Below are 6299 nucleotides of genomic sequence, written 5' to 3'. Positions count from 1 at the left end.
ACAATGCTGGGCTGCTTTGCTCATAAAAAGCAGCAGCATTAAAGAATAAGGACATTTAATGAATTCAGAGGGTAGAATTCTAAAAGCCGTCTAAGAAGTTATTATTAACAAAACAGGCCTGGGACATACTATTACAAGCTAACATCACAGCTCAGAACTCAGTAGGGTTCAGGAGAACTCAGAGTTATAGATGCAACTGCTCAAGGTGACCATAAGTGAGATATTTCTCAGAGAAGGTGCAAGTGCCATTAACAAAGGTATAATTAGCTGTCAAGTCAAAGAAGGCCTCACACTGTGGGCAGGCTGTTCTGCAAGTGCAGACTCTAATAACTAGTTGGGTGGCCATCCTTGGGGCCTGGGTGTGCTTAGGCATAGCTATCCTAATGTTTTTCACCTTTGCTGCAGGCTTATTCCTGATAACGCCTCCAGACACCTTTCTTTGGATGCTCAGCTGCCATTCTGTTTAATACAGAATAAAGCACTCATTCAAATAAAATAGGGAAAAGATGCTAGTGATTCTATGAAGAGACATAAAATGCTTATAGCAAGGCTGGAAGGAATGTCCCAAGTACTGGCAGGCAGACAGTTTAGGAGGCAGCTCTGCCAAGCACCACAGAATTGTACTGGGATTGTCTGCGCTTCGCTTTAGGTGACCCTGCTTGAGCAGGGGGTTGGACCGGATGACTTCCAGAGGTCCTTTCCAACCTCATTCTGCTATTCTCTGATACACAAAGGGACAGCACGTGCTAGCACAGAATCTCCAGACTAGAAGAAAGGTGATAAAGGACCACAGAAAACTGTGACTAATATAGATAACACACAAAATAAAAAGAAAATAAATTCATTATTTCACACAGAAGAAGAATCAGAGGCAGCATATTTAAAATAACTAGAAACCCCCATGTTCTTTCTACTCAACATAAAAATGAAGGGTGGAATTCACTGCTGTGGGATGCTGTGAACACCAAGCCATGCACGAGGTAGATAAATTTGGGAAGGATAGGTCAGTCACAGGCTATTGAACATGATGGTTTGGGCCCAGTCTCCTTCTCTGGAGGCCCTCGAAGCACCGCTTGATTAGAATGCTGGGAAGGGATGATAAAAGGAAGGTGAGTTGCAGAGAACTTTTCAAAAGACCTGGACGTAGCATCTATCCTAAACCCCCTCCCTGTTGCCCGATGCATTACTGCATGAGTGATCATGACTGGAAAACCACTAGACACATCAATTACAAAATACCCCTAGTCCCTCCCTGCCCACACAGCAGAGCAGAGAAGTATATCTCCAGAGAGCTCCAGGTTCAGATTCCATCTGTAAGTCGGAGTGATTATTGATTTAATACCCTTTAGGTACACCCTGAAGGGCACTGAAAGCATCATCTCCCATTCCCAGAAATGGAGGGTGCAGATGAATTGCTTTTACCAGTGCAGCTAGGAGGGATACCTATGCTTTTCCAAGGCCAGAAATTGTTTCCCTGTTCAAACTCATTTTCCTCACCACCTTATCCAGAGAAGTATTGTATTCTTCAGACTCTGACTGTTGCATAGTGATCCACAGCTGTACACATACGCTGTCAGAGCCTCCAGACGGTGCTACCCCATAACATCACAATTCTCTATCTACCTTCCTACTGCACCACCGTTTGCTGCTTGGAGTCACCGCGTCCTGCGCAGTATTTGTGATGAAGGAACTTGAGGACAGTGGTCATGTTTCCTAGCAGATCAAAGCGCCTGGCTCACAGCTGGATAGAGAGAGAGATGATCAAGGGTGTCTGCAGTGGCCTCTAAAGACACTGTTTTTTCAGTGTTTTCCTTTGTCCCCAGTCTTTCAACCATCACCTGCTGACCCCTTGCTGTATAAGCCCAGGCACTTCTGATCACTTTCTGAGGACCAAATTCTGCGATTTGCTTTGGTCTCAAGAGCATGCTCACTAACACAAGCCAAAGGAGGACAAGGACACTCCTAAAGCAACTGCAGTCTTGCCTACTTCAGACTGCAGAAGATTTTTATTGGAAGGGAACACAAAGCAACTTGAACCTGCTGCTCTGGAGAATAGCTCCTCCCAGCAGAATTGACTAAAGCCCCAGTTCAGGAAATCTGCTGTCCAGTAACAATTCCGTTTTTCCTATCTGACACCCTTTTCCTTTTCCCCTCAAGATCCCAGAGAGGATCTCACCCCTCTCCAACTCTAGGTCCAGAGCTATTGTCCTGGTACAACCCGAGCTGCTAGCATTTGAGGTTATGTTTAGCTCTCTAACTTGACGGGGGGGTGGCATGCCTACTGAACGGTCTTTGGAGTCAGTGGTGGTTGGTTTTGAAACATCTGTCTTGAATTTTGACAGCATGATTTAAAAGTCTGAGTTAAATGGAATTAGGTATCTCTGCCATACACGTAAGTTTGTCTTGTGCAGGGGCCTATATTCATGATGTTCTAAGTTATGAAGCGTTTGGCCTACGATTGACATCAAGCTTTTATGTGCTGTAGGTGTATGGTTGGTAGAAAGGGACCCAAGAGATCTGCTGTACATGACAAGAAACTGATCTCCTTCACCAGGACTCAGGACAGGACAAGTGGGAAACAGACTTAGTAGCAATTTCACTTAACTCACCACATCATTTTTTTGTCCAACACTGATTTTTCTCTTCTTTGGAGAAGCTGTTTAGGAAATATCTGGAACAGTAGATATGTCATATCTTGTTGCTGCTTGTTCCTGTTGGATAAAATGGGGAAACAGGATGACAGAAGTTCAGTAAACAGACTTCCGCCTTTAGCTGAAAGGTACCACGTGCATATACTAGCCTACGTATTTGTAGAAAAGAAACTTTTCAAGAACCTTATTTAATTATTTGGCACAGAGCACCATATTTATCGTTTTTTTCCTTAAAAACAGATTATTTGTACTATAACTCTGGTACCTAAATCACAGACTGGGATCCTGCCATGTGGCACAAATGACAAACATACCAACAACAGAGTCCCCGTTCCAAACAGTTCACGGGGTGAAGTCTTTGGCAAGGGAGAACAACTAGATACTGACAGGGGAACCTTTTGGAAAATAATCACAGAAAATGAACGAGGTCATTATGTGCCAATTCCACATAAAGAACTGTCCTCCAGAATAGAGCCTCCTATAAGGAAGGAAGCACGGAAATAAATTCCCGACTCTGTCTGCAAGGTGCTGCAGCTGTTTCGAGAGATTAAACACGTACCTGGAGTCCTACCCTGCTCTAGGTGAAGATCAATGTTTGGTGAAGTTGCTGAGATTCTCTGTGTTAGGGGCAAAAGATTTTTACATTCAAAGCTCAACTTCAGGCAGCTATTTTTAGGTAAATTATTCTGGCTGACAAGCTGTGAAGATAAAAGATGCTGCAGGCCCCACCTTAGCTGCTGTAAACTTAGTCTGCCTCAGCCTGTCTGCATTCCCGTGTTACTGCAGAGACAGGATCTCAGCAAGGAGCTCTCTCCCTGAATTGGGAACCTAATTAAGATGGTTCCGTTCTTTGTAGCATTTCCTTAATTATCTCACTGATGAGCTTTCAGAACTGTCAGACCCCTTAAAGATGATTCTCCTTTCAGTTAGCCTCTTTCGAAACCACACCACCGGTCTCCCGGGCAGTAGTTTGTCCGATGCTGTGGGTTGCATTCAGACTCCTCGCTGCGTATCGAGAGTTGGTAACACATTTTGGTCCACACATCAACTAACTTAGAGCAAACCTGCCACTGCTCAGTGGAACAGCTCTCACCACGTCCACGGTATGGTATCTGGCCACAGCTGTTCACACCGTGCTATGAAGTATTAAAGGTTCTTGCACTTCAAGATAGTCTGATTTCAACCCTGTTCTAGCGTGGCAACTCTATTAAAAAAAAAAAAAACAAACAAAAAACCCCAACAAACCCCCCTCCACTATTTAGTCATTCTCTAACGGTATGATTTGATAGTTTCTATGATAAGATTCTGAAAAAGAAGTCACCTTGTTCATGGCTCCTAAATGTGGTTATCATCAAGTTAGGCAACACAAACAGGTTTTCTTTCTTTTTTTTTTTTTTTTTTAAACAACAAGCAGCAGCTATTAACAGTGCAGCCTATTTGATCAAATAATGCTTTTAATAAACATTTCTTAAGTAGCAGTTACTGTTTATCAGCTCATTAACTCTGGAATCGCATTTCCATGATCTTGTTTATAGATTTCTATGAACACTTACCTTTATTCCTTGGCCCACAAAGCTAAAAAGTTGTTATAAATCGTTATGTGCCCATCTAGACATTTGCTTTTTCTTCTTAAAATAGCTTCAACTACCTTAAGAACCGAGAAATGCACAAGTTTATTTTTAATTATTATTAGCATTGGCCCTACTCACCCCTAGCTTGACAGCTTGCGATTAAGAATTGCAAAGATCTCAAACAATTATTTGAAAACCATTTCAGATCAGCACGTATAACCATAATTTGGTACCAGGGCATCAGATAAGAGACTTTGAATTGCCCTACTTGTCAGTTTATGATACGAGCATTTTACTAGAACATAAATGTATGTTGTTATTTCATGGAAGTGATTTGCCGTGACCATTTCAAGTTCTAGAGTTATCTAAAGCAGCAGAATTATACTCTAGTCTAATCACTCAGCACCTTAATTCTGGAAGTTAAAGCCATTTGGAATTGCTGGAGGACACACAATTCTTGGTTAGTATTTTACTTTTAAAACCCATATTGTATCCTAAAAGTGAGAGGCGTTTCTGAAAATTGTAATAAATAAAAACTGGCTCCAACAGTATCGTTAGATAACAATTCAAGCGGAGCACATTTTAATGGTCAAACCAAATCTGGTAAGTTCAGCATATACAGAAAATAACAAGCAAATCCCGCAAGACCCCAAACCAGAGTCATTTTAAGTATGGGGAAAACCAGGGCACGCTGGGGTGGCACCCATCACCTCGTAACTTTGCTACCGGATGTGCCAAAGCTTCCTTTAATGAACGTAAAAAAAATTATAAGCAAGCTGTGAGCAATTAAACACAGCTTTCTGGCACAGAACGGTTAATTCAGTCTTAACTCCAGCACCGACTATGGGATAGTAATACACATACCTGCCAACGCACAGGATGCGTATCCACCGAGATCCTGATGACTCTTACCTGGAATGCTGCTGATGTACTCACTGTAATTCACAAGCGATTAAAGTAGTGAAAACCTTAATCACAGGCCACCCTGTCTCTATCATGCCTGAATAACGTAAAAACTGTTGTGAGAATAAATGAATGAATCACCCAGGAGCACCCCTGTACGATTAACTTCTATCTGTACCTTGACATGTTTGATCTGAAAATTCAGGTGCCTCAATAAAACAAATATAACAACTCCAAGGAAAAATACATCATCTTAAAGGAAGATGCATTATCATCCTCACCTTACATAAATTTCTATTCCGTCTTGGCGAGGGCTGGAGATACGAAAAACACGCCAAACTTAATTTTACTAGATCTCAAGGTCCTTTTCATTTATTTCCCATGACACACAACACAGTTTGCTTACTCGAAGACATACTTCTGACAGCACATCTGCGGAAAAGCCTTTGGAAGCTTCCGGTGGCCACTTCGCCTCTTCCCACACGGGCTCTTCCTGGAGCCCCGCTCGGCTGCAGCACGGCCAGCGCCCTCCGGATCCTTCGGCTCCGGAAACAAAGGGCAGTCAGCCCGTGAATTGTCAGCGGCGGCTCAGCTCGTGGTTATTGATCCAGCCTTTATCACAGAGAAACTTTGGCAATGACCACGCACTCGCTGGAACTTTGCTTCCATCTAGCGTTTTGGAAGTTGTGAGCTCGCGGAGGAAGAACCGCACGGCGACAGACCGAGCGGGACCGCAGCATAAAGCTCATGACGGAGCTGATTCTGCCTTGAAGCTGCAGGGTAAATTTGCTGGGTAAAATTTCTAGTTCTCCTATCCGAAGCGCTAACTACAGAGACGAGAGCACAACTGAAAGAGAGGGGGGGAAAAAAAAAAGCTTCAAACACACATTGCAATTTTTTAAGTGCACAAGTCAAAACTCGAGCAATTGGACGAACAGAAGCTGACCAAACCCAGCTAACGCACTTTGCTTAAGCTTTGGGCAACCCTTGCAGAGAGGAATTTAAAGGCGATGATTTCTGGAGAAGCTTTCAAGTTTTTGGTTTTTTTTCTTCTTATTTTTAATCTTACTCGGATTAGAAGCTGCAGATAAAAATTAACACGGACAGAGATCTTAAACTCCAAGTACCATCTCTCTTCCAGACCAAAAGGCCAACAGGGAATCACATTCCCAGG

This window comes from Balearica regulorum, chromosome 27 (assembly GCF_011004875.1).
Source record: "Balearica regulorum gibbericeps isolate bBalReg1 chromosome 27, bBalReg1.pri, whole genome shotgun sequence".
Classification (NCBI taxonomy): domain Eukaryota; kingdom Metazoa; phylum Chordata; class Aves; order Gruiformes; family Gruidae; genus Balearica; species Balearica regulorum.
The sequence above is the reverse complement of the archived record's forward strand: the minus strand, read 5'-3'. Positions refer to the sequence as shown.